This window comes from Strix aluco, chromosome 8, assembly GCF_031877795.1.
Source record: "Strix aluco isolate bStrAlu1 chromosome 8, bStrAlu1.hap1, whole genome shotgun sequence".
NCBI classification, from domain to species: Eukaryota; Metazoa; Chordata; class Aves; order Strigiformes; family Strigidae; genus Strix; species Strix aluco.
In genome coordinates, this window is record NC_133938.1 from 7,145,455 (window position 1) to 7,160,302 (window position 14,848).

The following is a 14,848-nucleotide window of genomic DNA, read 5'->3' on the forward strand; positions in this document are numbered from 1 at the left end:
CAGGGAGACTGTAAAACTTGCATTGGGCTGTTTTTTCCCTTGACTGGCTTTTGCTTTTAACAAGAGAAATACACACAAAGCCCTACTGCTATCTAGTGCTCTATTTATATGACAATCCATAACAATCCTTAACTAGAACTGTAAACTGAAAGGGGACCCTATCAATTAACATCATTGCTACCAATTATGCAATGAAGGAGAAAACCCCTAGACTTTTAAAAATAAGAGACTAATTGTAGCAGTAGTTGTTAATTGCAATTAATTTGCAGGACTCTCAGAGGAATCCATAATGGCAAGCCATATGTTATAGTCCACATCTGATGCTGGGAGAGACACTGCCTTTTACACGTATTTGCTGTGTTGTAACTATTTTGCTTGTACAGCAGGGTTTGGGTGAGATTTTTTTTGCTAGTGTAAACTTAAAATTAACCTCATTCATATTTAATTTTTTTTTAAACCTAGAACATTGTATGATTCCATCTTATTTTCTTACTCGTATTTACTTCTTTCTGGCGGAAGGCTGGTGAAGCTGTGGAGCACACAGGGAGGGGGACAGCACCTGTGCATGCCAGGGCTATTCTCTGCTGGACAGAAGTGACAGTCAAAATTGCTCAAGTGTTTTACTGGCTCCCTGGTGAACAGTGTGATTTTAAAAGTATTCCAAGAGGAACTACAGGGAATTAAGACCACTGAGGCTGACCGCTCCACCAGGCCAACTTGTGGAAATAATTACAAAAATCTGAATCAACAAGTCTATGGACAAACATGGTTGAGGAGGAGACTGTCGGTGTAGCTTTTGTAGAGAAGTCTCACAGTTTTGTGCAAGCTCCTGGGAGGCAAACCATGGCAAAGCACTGAGTAATCACCTTACCCAACCTCGTTACTAACGTGAAAAACAGTCAATTGTGCTTTAAGACCAGGGAGGAGCACTGCAGGTAAGTGGACATAGAAACCAATGGGCTGTGGTGGAAGGGAGGAAGGACACACTGCTTAAGTGCTGTGACTGGTGCAAGCCAAAAGTAAGAAGGTGGTAAGATGTAGAATCTGGGAGCAGGATTGTATAATGAAGTTACCACATAGACATGATGAAATAATTAAAAGTCACTGACATAATGCTAAAGAAACTGGAATAGTGAACTTGGTTAAGCTTCTTGTTGTGTTCTTAACTATCCCAGTATCACTGATGCGCATATGCATAAAAGGATGCTTTTATAACAATAAGTGATTTGTTAGCTAGCCTCCTCATCAGCTCCCTGGTAATTTAGATTAATGGCATTTATGTCTTCACTTTAAAGTAATAGTTATTGCAGCTTTCCCATGGTGCCAAAGAAAGATGCCTATTGTTCTTCATGCTAAAACTATAATTTTTAAAAGCCTAAGCTGTTGGTTTTATTCACTTGAACAGGGTATGTGAATAACAAAAGTGAATTACATTTGCATTGCATAAAATAAAGAGGAAATCACTTTTGTGGAGTCTTGATATACACTTGGCAAGTATTTTTTAAATTCCCATATTCCCAAAACATACATATACACATTAAGGATCAGTAGCTTGTTCAAAGAATAATTTACTTCATTATTACTTATACTGTTTCACTACTGAAATTATATGCTTTCTTTTCCTTCCAGTAAGATTCTGGGTAATCTGAAAGGATCATAGCCAGATGTTAGTTCCTGGGCATGTAACTCACTAGTCATCCAGTATTATAAGGTTTCTTGTGCCTTTCCCCTAAAGGATAAGAATTTTATGCCCAACGTTAAAGATGGTCACATTTTTAGCATAACTTGCAACAGCTCAGTCTTTATCTTTGGAGGGTCCCACAGGAGGACTGCACATCGTCCTTCACATAATCTGGCAGATGCATTCAAATCCTGTTAATTAGAGTTGATTTTATAAATTCAGGAATAAAGTAGCATACTTTCTGACTAGCTCTGCAATACTAGGTAAAGTATCTTACCCATCATTTGTGCTTCAAGTTCTTTATTTCATCCTGGTGATGAAGACCACGATGGTGATCAGAAATCCCAGCAAAGCTAGAGAATTTAGGTACCAAAAGCCGGTGGCCTGGTTCAGGGAGGTAACTGGAGAGTAGCTGTCAGTGATAAGTGTGCATGAAGCGATGGCAATACCCAAGCTTTACAACTGGATGCCTTCTCTTGCAATCCTTTGGCACATCAGAATGTGACTTTCTCAGCTTTTTCATCAGTGGTAAAATGGAGAGATGATCTGATTTGTTAATTGTCTGGGAAGAGGAAAAAACCCAACATTGCTATGCTTCTGATGAACAATTTGGTTTTCATGATCTACATATCCGTATTGCTAATTAATTCACATTCCCAGTTGTCCTTCACATTTCCCACGAGTTTACCTCACTATAATAATTCAGTATCTTTTAAAATTTAACTTGAATGAAGCTATTTTTTTCCTCAACTAATTCTGTTTCTAATTTAGAAGCCAGTTATGACACAGCACGTCACTAATATCCCTCAACACATTTCAGTTTTCATTTGGCCACTGGGGAATTCTTTAGTGGCTGAGAGTCAGATTTTAATTACATGGCTTTGTGGGAAAAGCTGTTTTATTTCAGTCCTTTACCCTTCTGAGCCACATCAACAAAACTGGAAAACTGAACTGCTATTTGAAAAATGGGTATTGGAAGACAACGTGCATACAATGGCAGATCACATACTTTTTGTATCACTTAAAAATCACGTGGTGCCCAAACTTGCAGCATTGTACTGTCCAAAACAACAAACCAATAGGATCATATTCTGGAATTGTGCTGAGGGAGTTATGATACAGTTTCTCTGATAACTGGTATATATATCTAGATTATATTTCATTTAAAGAAAGCAAGATGAATTCTGACTCTAATCACATTAATTCACATTAAGCAAGACTTTTAATTACATTCAGGTATCTGGAGATGCAGCAAAGTGCTTAATTCACATGGTTTGGCAGAGAAGTAGGCTATAGTCTGTTTTATAAACCTCTCTTCAACTTCCTTAAGACTGGTCTATCTTTCTTTTCTCTTCTCCAGCTCTCTCCTCAGCTCTCCCAGCTTGTGTTTCAGGCTGGCTGTGAGCCACATGGCTATGATAGCACAGTCCTGAAGCTGAGCAAATGCAGATATCAGCACACAGCCAGGGCTTTGCTAACCCATTGTTTGGAGATGGTACTTTCCTAGCAAGAGTGAGATCATGTCTGCTCACAAAAATGTGTAGGCAGACCATTAGATATCAAGGTAATGTCAATTATTCCTCCAAATTGCTGGTACATAGAGCAAAGCAGAGATTAAAAGCAAATCTGGCCTTTACACTCTTTATATGTTGTGCTGTTCAGGGCTTGGCAAATGTTCTCAGCCAGCAAACCCGCAGGGAATCTACTTAGTCTGGCTATCAGGCCCGGGAACATAAATCATTGTACTAGAAACAAGTAGCAGTGAAAAACATCAACATTGTTTAACATTGTAGAGCTCTTTCTCCAGAGAAAATACAGTTGCTAGAGGGATGAAACACAGCTTATGGATTTGGGATGTACTTGTGTCATGGTAAACTTGGGCTACCAAGTATATACGGAAGATTTTAGTGAGCCAGTTTAGTGGGAGCTCCCTGTTATTTTCTTAGCCTGCTGTGCTGACTCCAGCCTCCAACCTATGGGTTGTACTTCTCTGGAGTGCCTGAAGAACACTTCTGAACGTGGAAGCTCAGTGGGAAACAGGGCATCAATTCTTATCGATCCTCCATCTCCACCTTCATCCTGGCTAGATGAAAGCATCCCTTGCTAGCAGTACCCCTGGGTATTTTCCAGTGCTGCTCTTGCACTGGAGAACACAGACAGGGCAGAAAATGCCATCCATCTTTCCTAGTACAAAACAAGGACAAAATGTTTTTCAGTTTACTTATGTGAACAACACAGCACCTTGGTAATTAGTAGTTTAGGGATTTCTCATTCTGCCAGGTTTAATTAATATTAGTGATGTTGAGGAATACTGCTGTGAAGAGCCAAACACTGCTGTAGTTGCTTATCAACAATTTTCAATCTAGGTCAGGCAGAGTGGTTTAAAAAAAACAGTTTATGAAGCAGTACTGGGCAAAATACAATTCTTGCTTAAAAACAAAGGGGACACAGGGGAAAGCTATTGTACACAGTATTAACTTAAAGAATTTGATCTTTAGATGTCATTTAATGTCTTTGTGAGGCATTCTATAACATTTTAGTACTGTTAATGCTACAGTATTTGATCAGTTTGCATTGTAACAATCATATGTTAACACAGCAAACATTTTGCCCTGTAATGTTTTCTCCTAAGATTTTCTCCTAAATCTAAATTCACATAGGTACCTTCTTTAAAGTCCTTAGATAGGAAAGTAACAGCAACATAGTGAATTATGTCAAGTGAAACCAAGCTGGTCCCAGTTTTTACAGAGATTCAAGCCTTTTCCCAGGTATTTTGCATTTTTGTCTATACCAAGATACCAATCACAAACAAAAAGCAGTCCTAAACCACCCCGACAATACAATGAGATGCATAGAAAAATCACAAGATTTTTAAGTAACTGTTCATGTCCTTGGGGTTTGGCAGGACTCTAGCATGCAAATTTGCAAGCCTTCCTCACCAAAGAGCAAGCGATATCTGTTCTTTTTCAGTTTCCAGAAAAATGTTTGTATAAATCTGGGATTAAGGCCAGGTGTGGTCACAAAAAAATTTGGGAAAATGAAGTAATTGTTATTTGCTGAAAGTAATTGCTTCTTGTTGTGATTACCATAGCAATTAAAGTCATTCTCTATAATACTCTTGGGAATAATGAAGTTACTGGAGAAGTATAGCAAACAGATAGCTTTGTCTGCTCTAGAAAACAGATTAATACCAAACCTGGTTTGTTATATGGACAGCAGGAGAGCTGCATTGTCCTTAGCACTTCATTTTCTTGCTTTTAAATGCTTGGCTTGGTCAAAGTTATGACAGACAATTAGGTTGTTGTCACTTAGCAACCGTAACTGGGTTCGGGATCAAAACACTTTGGAACAGACAGTGCTTGACTATTAAACATTACTGCTACAGCATACCTAGGACCACTCACTTCTGTTTAAAAATGGGGAGACTGGGGCACAGAGGAATAATCAAAGTACCTTTTAAAACTGTTCACATTCCAGATTTCAAGCTTTATCTTCCCACCATCCCATTACCAATACAGATGAGTTTCTGAAGAAATGTTTGAGACAGGAAGGACACAAGTAAACACCTAAGGCTGTCTCAAGGCATCTAAGTGCCACCAAAGCCAACTGCAGTAAAACACCTACATACTGTGGATGTCCCAGTGGACCTCTCCTTCTGTATGTTCATATGTAGTACTTAGGTGCTTTTGAGTTTCAAGTAGGTACTTAGCATGTCCTTGGATGAACAAGAAGTTTTGAATGAAAAGGTTATTACTGTAATTCTACATTTCTTATAAATGATGGGACTTTGGTACTTCAGTGGTAGATGCATCAAACATTGGTGACAAAAATATTATTCTTTTGTATAAAAGTACTACGAGTAACACCTTTTTCCCTCTCCCCAAAGAGCCTAATTCAGTGGATTTATAAAAACCCCACAGCCTTTATCTGTCTATTCTTGTAAGATGCTGGAAGGGCTGGGTAAAAGGAGTGTGGGGAGAAGAACTACATAGCACCAAGCACAACAGAGCAGACACTCTGGCCCAGACCTTGATGCATACCCACAGTGCAAATTAACTCAATATGTGCTAAGAGTTATTTGTGGAAATAAAATATAGAAGACAGAAAAGTGACTCATTTAGAAGGATCACAACACTTAATTAAGACTCAAGGCCTAATTCTGATATTGTTTAGAACCATTCATACCAGGAACTTGCACTGCTGCATACGAGGGCAGCATCAGACCCCTTCTGCTTAGAGCTGGGATTTGACAAAAGCACTCATGAATCACAGATGCAGAGTGGGAGGCTCAAGGCCACACAGCATTGTCCAAGAGTCAAGTGTGCGTTTTCCTAGGAGTTTAAATGCAGACTTGAAGAATGTTTGACAGATATTACAGGAGCTCCCAATGGATGAAGAAACCCAGTGTGGCTGGTCTCGGAGCACTAATGGATGAGGAGGCTTCTGCTCTGATATTCTAGCATCCAGCTAAACCGTTCGGTTCTGGAAGACTGAACAGATGTAGCTGAAAATACCAGTAGCCAAGTATTTCTCATTACTTTTGCTGCTGAAAAATGCTGTGGAAAAGGGAGGAAATTAATTTGGCTGGGGCATGCAATGCTTGCCTGGTAGTCCTTAAGTATTTTGTTCAGCCCCAGCACACAGAAAAGAAAAATGTCTGAATATATTGAGCGAGGGTTCAATTCTCATCTTGTCACACTAGGCAGCAAATCTGTGACTGGCTGCTGTTTGGGGAAGAGCAGCGCTCTCTTGCCACACAACCTTGCCTAATGTCTGGCACTGGTGACCTGCTTACTGATCACTCCCCACAGCTCCAGCTTTACAAATATCTGCCAGGGACACAGGTATGCAGCAGAAAGGGAGTCAACAGATACAAAGTGGAACCCGCAGCTATGTGGCCTTGGCAGCTGGAGAGCAATTGCCTCCCCTCAAAGCAGCTCAAAACAGTAAGCAGAAGTGATCCACAGGAAAAGCCAGATTCCTTCCATCATGATAGCAATATCACAGAAGTCTACGTTTACCCAAATCCCTCACTGCACCATCTCTAACCCTCTGTCCAGCCAGATTTCTAGTTACATACCAGCTATGTGCATCTTGTTCGTATTTTTTCTTCTTTACTACCCATCCACAGCTATTGTACCAAGCTGCTCTGTGCTGCTGAAGATCCTTCTTCATGATGAGAGGCCTGTGTACTTCCATTAGCCATGAAGCTCAGTGTCTCTTATCAAGCAAATGATTGTGAAGTGCGGAAAAGGGCACAGAATCAACATAAAACAGCAGAAGTCTAAGAAATGCTTACAGTCCTGTCTAATGGCACTCTTAGGCTTCAGAATATGATGTTCAGAGATCCTGGGAACCACAGTCACAGCAGAAGCAGTGAGGTGAGAAGTGATCATTTCAATGTAAACAAAAGACACTCTGTAAAACTGCTAACACTGTGAGCTAGTGACTACTTAGGGTTTCAAGGTTTCTATGTCTAAAGTTCTTGTGTTTTGAAAATGAAATTAGCACAAGATCCAACAACATTCCTGGTATATTAGACATATATTAATTATGTTCTATAGAGAAATAAGATGACATTTAAATTGCTTCTAATGATGTAATTGCACCATGAAAACTACTGTATTTCCTTATGCTAAAATAAGAAACAATGATTGTGATGACATTTTTGCTTCATTAAGAGATACTGTTCTTTTTAAATTTATGCTCCTCATTAGCACAAAATAATGGATAACCACTGATCTAATTCTCAGGCTCAATTTATGCTTAACAATATGTTAATTCTGCTCCTTTACTGCCAGAGAAATGTGGGCTCCTGGGTGTTTCTTTCCAGTTCCTTTCTTAAGCATCTGCAGCATTCCTGCCTCCTAAAAACTTGTTCTACAAAAGGCTGTTATGTGTCTTTGATACTGTGGGATCCTATTCTTCCTAGTCATTAGACTGGCAAGTCTATGTGTTACCCAAACATTTGTTAAAATATTCATATTCCAAATTGGTTTCAAGACGTACCTTAAAAAAACTCAGAAGAGCTTAGATTCTGAAAGTTACCAGGGATTAGTCTTACATTTTCCAGTCAAACTCCAGTTTTAGGTACCAAACTAAACATAGTGTTCCTGAAAGAGAAGGACAAATTGGAAAAGTAAATGTTAGGGGAGGTATGAGCCAGAAGCCAAAACTCCAAATACTTTTCCCTGAATCATCTTATGCTGTGAGACTTGGAATCTGCACAAACACCGTTCCCTCCTAAGGCAGAAACAAGGAAGATTTTGAAATCTGTAAGGCTGAAAATAACTTTCCCGAAAATCCTTCTCTTGCATTTCTGTTGCCACGTTAGACACTAGAAAAAGTACAGAAGCATATGAATGTTTGGATGTGAACACCTGACAATGTGTCATGCTGTCGTGTGATCTGCCATTAAAAACAAGTCACAAGGGTGACTGTAATACAAGCGTTGCTGAGTACGATAGCGTGAGCTTTGGCAGTTGCAGAGGGATAACATGAAAGCAACTGCACTGAATTCTTTCGCTACAGCGGCACATCTGCAACCCCTCTGGATCAATAAGCCCTGGGTGAAGAATCTTTTTGTCTCACCTGGCCCTTCTTTTCCTCTTTCAGCACTTTTCAAATAGCACAAGAAAACAGATGGCGTACCCCTGGCATTGCACCTCACAACTTTGTCCCAAACAAGCCTGAATCATAGAATTTTTTGCAAATTATGGTAAAGCTGGACCTGGCTCTCTATTGCCCAGTGTCCTTAACAGGACATATCAAAACAATTTTACAGATTTTATCTCTGCTGTCAATGACCAGACAGACCAATGTGTTCCACAGGCTTTCTATCATCTGACATATGCTGTAGAAAGAGTCCTTTCTAACTCCATCCTTCACTGCTGTGCAGGCTTGTTGCTCCTCTTTTCCCTTTTCCTCTATGCCACTGTGTGGGATTAGCAAAGGATGCTGAGCACTGTTCAGATACAGCCCAATGATCTGCCAGTAAATTCCTTCTATGGGAGTTTTAATTCCCCAAGTGTATAACTTTCAGATTTAATTTAGTCCCATTATATCACTGAAACAGAGTTCTGCACTTTCATTATTCTCTGTCCTGGGATATTTTATGCTTCCTCATGCTACTCCAAAAAGACATGCAAGCAGCTGCACAAAGCATCATGTTTTGTGATGATTTTATTTTTGGCTGGCTCATAATTAACTGTAACCTAGTGGGTTAAAGTATTATCCCACATCCCCTGTCTAACACTACAGAGTGACTGCTCAGTGCAACCACTTTACTACTTCTTTTTTTTAATTATTTAAGATATTGTGGTATTCTGAATAAGTTAGAAAATTACTTTACTGAAATGTTACTGCTACTACTCTTCAGCTCCTCATACCACCTACTGTTGCCAAACTGATAAATATGAAACATCTCCCGTTGATAACCTGCAAGGAACAGTATTTTCCTCAAGTGGAACAAGCTCTCCAGTTGTGATGTATTGGAGGGATCTTTACTCCAACTGCCACCCATTAATGTGCTAATCAGCAGCAAAGTGAAGAGTCAGAGCCAAAACCACAAACCCAAAAACTCATCAAAACTTGAAGGAAATCACTTTCATGTTACACACCAGTAAGGCTGGCATAGATTTGCTGTAACTTTATGATCTTTTTGTTTTTTCTCCATAGAGCAGATGGCATTTATGTGCGAGGTATTTTCCATACTGACTGGGTACACACAAGAAAGAATAATAAGAGACAATGGTGAATCACCATTCATGAAAGAAAAGTAGAGTCAGAGGGGAAGCAGGTGTAAGAATTAATGATTTTGCCTGCAGTCCCAGAATGCCAGCCCCATCCTCTTCTACCTCCTGTTTACATCCCTCTTCCCTGCACAGGCCAAATTGCTGTCAATTAACCCAAACTTTCACTCTGCTTTCCCATGAGTGACCTAGACCCCCTCCCCCCCAAATGATCTGATCAATCTATCTTCAAAAAATGCAGTTAATACACCTGAAAATAGTCCAAGATCATCTGCCACACAGTGTGCCAGCATCGTCCCTCCCCTATAGGCCCTTGCTGGCTGGATGCATTCCCAAATATCTGCCTTCTTCCAAGCTCCAAGGTCTCCCACAGCAGTGTGTGCATCTGACTTAGCCAAAAGCTAGGTCACGCTACTCAGACTCCTGGTCACTTGAAGGTTTATAGCTACTTATTTTCCTTATAGTCTCATCCTTTCTACTTATTGCCTTAACATTGGAGGTGGGGCTGTGCTGCAGGTTTGGGATTCATACTCACATCTGAGAGGGAAAGGCTTCTATATCTGAAGTGGCAGTTCAAATCCTCATAGGTAGAAGATTAAGCTTGGAGAGAGGATTGGGTTTACAGTGAGGATTTCTTCCAGTTCCAGGTTTGCTGCTATTGAAAGGAATGGACATGCTTTGGTCTGCATTATGAGCAATTACTCTGCATCAGATAAAGTAAATTACACGTCGGACAATTAAATATGGTGGGGATTTTTAGGAATGAAGTTTTCACATTCTCAGATTGAACTCTCAGTTTTCTTATTTGGAAAGAAATGAGATGACAAATGCCATTTGTGCATACCGTTTTTGTCTCTAACACAAAATGAACATCCCTAACGTGCTCGCTTAGGTGCATTTACCTCCACATTTCCAACATGAACGCAGCTTAGATACAGGCAACACTATGCAGGAGGTAACATGCTAATTCTTGCTGACTGCAAGGTGGACTGGGCTGAATTTTTTGTGATCTGATATCAAACGAGTGTCACACTTCTCCCACATTCTGCAGTGCTATTACAGCTTTTGAAGAAGAGGTCAGTAGAAATCCAGAAGACTGTCGGTTTCTTTCTTATTGCGCTTCTTTCTTCCTAGCCAAGCCCACGAGGCCTGGGATCATCCATGATAAACCCCGAAGCCTATCACAGGGAGACAATGCATTTGCTGGGACCTTCTCCGTCTTGCAGTTACTTTTTAGCATACAGGATTCCCTTTTCGAGCACACCTCTCTCCTAGGACCCAACAGCTGCAGATGAGGCAGTCAATTCTGCTCTGCTGCTTTGCTGGGAAGAGAGAGGAATGTGATGGGGAAGAGAAGAAAAGTGCTGTCTGCCTCCAGTCCTTCTCTTGCTGGAGTGGAGGTGCCATTCAGGGCACCATTATGGCCCTGGAGAGAGAAGGAAAGAATGAAAGCCAAGGCTCAGCAAGATCAAGGCAAACCACAGCAATAGCCCCAAATGGAGCATGAGGTTAGTATCACAATATAGGTATGTCATGATAGTACATATATCTTTAAAATCACAGTCCTACAACAGTATTGTTGTACCAGCTTTACCACCAGCTTGTGCTCAGGCTCAGTACGTTCATCCTCAGGTGCAGAGGTAAGGATCTGTAGGACACGTGTACCACTTTAGTCAGCATTTCAAAATATTTAACTAGACTTCATAACCTTTGCTTTCCCAGCTCCTGCCTCCCCATGGCAATGGAGAAAATAAAAAACAGGAAATATTCACAAATTACAGGATCTAATAACTTGTGCTTTAGGAGAATCATATTGCAGAGGTGATCTGTACATGTAGTCATCGGAGTCAATATCTTTAGTAATTTATTTCCCAACTGTGGCTCAAACTGTGATTATTACTTTTTAAAAACAACGTATTGCATGAATACCAAATACATTTCTTGGAGGTACTTAATGTCTCTCATTAATTGTGGAGAGAATTTGTTGCCTTCATCATAAATCAAACTATTTATTTCACTGGAAATATCCATTTTTTCATTCAACATGAAGCACTCGCATACAACCTCATGTAATATTAAAGTCACTGCAACTTGTCTCTCAGCATCATTAAAATAAGGAATAAGGTACTCATCTCTCCTTAAAAATGCGAAGAAAAATGATTCAGCTGCAATATCATCTCCTCTGTAGAAAGGATTTTGGGGTGACCAATCTTTTTTAAGAATGGCAAAATTGCATTGAAAAAATAACAAGTTCCTTTACCTTTTCTAAAATCCAAATGCATGAATTCTGATTCTTTCTTTCCCTCCCCTCACTTCTTTGCACCTAAAAAATCTTTTTAGAAAAACCAGTAACAAACTGAAGGGTGCAACCAGTCTATAAAGCTCAGGTGGGATGAAAAATCTAATTTTGAAACTTTGCAAACAAGTTGCTCTGAGTCAATTTTCCCACAGCTGAATCTATGCTCTTGTCTGGTCTAATTTCCCACAGGTAGTTATGGCATTGGCAATTTGAAGTATTTCATAAATAACTTGCTGGTATTCAGCATGATGCTTTATCTCCTCTCCTATAATTGAGTTATGCTGGTTTGACATTTTGATTCAGCACTGTAAAAAGAGCAGACTCAATTTACTGAAAATTCTGTGGTTGGTGCATTTAGGAAAAAATACTGATTCAATTTTGCAGTGCATTCATTAAGGGAAACATACTTACCTTACATTTGTTTGCAGAACCAAGTAGTCATTCATCAGGAACAAGAGGAACATGTTGCTCTCCTCCCTGGAGTGAGTCACAACTTTGGGCAGGTTCTGACCTGAGGCCTGGTTTCCACAAGGTTTTTCTGGTTTCCCAGATGGAGTCCAGTCCCATGGCTATTTGAAAGCCATGTGCAGAGCCATTCTGGTATTCTCTTGACCCTACATGAATATCTGAAGGGTTTCCATCTGCTACACACTGTGTGAAAGAAGAAGGAGAACACAGAGGCAGAGATAATGGCAGAGAGGCATGTCATTACAAGGTGTTATCTGTGGAATCCAGATTATCATAGTACACATGAGAACTGGCAGCATATAATGTTCATCAGCCAGCGGCCCACTCTCCCCTGCTGCTTCCCTCTTAATTCTGGGGGCAAACCCTGGGCCTTGCTTCTGCAAACCCTTTTGGAATTGATAGAGATTTTGCCTGAATGAGTCAAAATCTTGAGCTCAGGAGGCTCAAGATGCTGTCCCATCAACACCTTCATGACCCTTTGCAAAAGTCCATCCACAGCCAACAAAAGCCTGAACAACCCATTTTTTCCCAAAACTTTTAGGTGATGCTGCTTGACAGCTGATGGAAAAAAAATCCATGGTCCTTAACACCCTATTGCTACCAGCTTCTTTTTAACAAGGGGGAAAGGGAAGCTGTGGTTTCATTAAGATACTCTTCAGCTAGAGTATCCTGAAATATCAACTGCAAAAAAGGTGCTTATATGCAGCTCTTTGTATTTATGCTGTTTCCACTAATCAATTTCAACACTTTGTGTTGCTGTTGCTATCAAAATGTACTCCTCTGTATATAAAGCAAGGATGTTGAACAGTTTTTCTAAAGGATGTGGATTGGAAAAAGCATAGGAATAATGGAGAAGACTAAAAAGATGGTTTTAAGTAGTAAATAAAAACATACCTGAAATCTAAATTTTAGTATATTGGTCAGAGACACCTGGATAGATTCTTCCCAGAGGAATTTTATACAAATGTGCTATATAGACACACATACATATATAAATCAAATATCTCTACCTGTAGACCACACTCTCATAGTCACTAAGGAAAAACAGAATGACAGAAAAGGGAAGCTAAGTGCAATAATCCTGTTGACCACTAGAAATCAGTATCCTGTTTCCAAAGATCTACTCCAGAAATAAATGGTTGTTGGGAACTCGGACAGATCCCAGTGTTGGAGGTTGTTCAGATTACGTTTTCAAATTTTTCAATTTCTCAGTGTAGCAGAGATCTCTTTTTTGAACCAGAAATAGCCTCATATGGCTAGGAACTGACTCTCCAAAAACTTGTCCATTGCAAAATTCTCTCATCCTCTGCTTTTAATGTAAAACATTCATGGATCTTTATCCAACTATTCAATATCTGTTAAAATATTAAGTCTATTTATATTTTTTTCTTAACTTTCTAAACTTCTAAACAAATGGCTAAGAAAATAACAAGTAGATCTTCCACAGACATCTACTAATTGACCATCTTATAGCTATAATAATTTCTAAATCTATTCGACAAAATTTTAAATTCCTTACCTCAAATTAAGAGACGGGATTTCTGTGAGCTTCAAGCTAATGCATGAAAACTTAAAAGCTTCTCATTTGTATTCATAGGAAATATCTGAATCTTTATGCTCTTCCTGCCTCATGTTTTCCAGAGCTTGAAGGATGGAACAATCTTGAGGATCTCTAGCAGTTGTCATGTTAGGAAAACAATTAAAACAGACATTGTTTTCTTCAATAAAACTATGACTTTTCTTTGGTCTTTCTTCCATAATTTAGAAATTGCAAAGGCCAAAGCTTTCAGGAATTATATTTAAATAAGGTGATTAATTATTAAAGTCATTAAGTACTTGATTGATATTGTGAGACCGCTGATTAGGTATTTTCTACTTAGATCCAAAGGCAAATTAAAAATTACAAGTGAATAGCCAGTTATTAATATTGAAATATCTAGAGAATGGTAAGGATGAGAAAAGTAGATCACTTTGGAGTGTGCTGCCACTTCTGTCAGTGTGACTCCAAAGAAAGAGGCAGCCAGTCCCAGAACTACCAGTGGGACCCAGCCAGCCCAGTCCCAGTGAAACCCATTGTGGGCTGCTGCTTGTGCTGCTCTGCTGGTATCTATAAATGTGCAGAGACAAAGCACACATTCTATATCCCACAGTCTGTGAGGCCTATTGCATGCTATTACACAATTCTTCTCCCATTTTTATTTTGCCCTTATGATTTGAAAAATTCCTCAACTTTGAAAAACAATAAAAAAGGGTCGTAGCAACTCCCGTGAATTTTATTAGCTTCTGTATGGCTGATGGTAGCAGAACAGCCCTGACTTTGCTTTACTACAGTCATTTAAACAACTTAAGCTTAAAATGTTCCCAGGGCAAAAATTAGGGCTACGCCTAACAAATACATTAAACCTTATTATGTCTATTAAGCACAGGGAGCCACCCTTATTGCGACTCACATTATGTTTGAAAGCTGTTCTGGGCAGCGTACTGAATTCACTAATCAAACCAGCGTGGGAGGTACTTTTTTGTGACATTTAGAAACCCTCAATTACAAAATAACTAGCTAAAAGGGCAAAGAAGTAGATTTTCCTAACACAGTACCAAAAAAACATAAACAGGCATTGGACATAGGCAAAGAACTGGAAGCATTTTTGG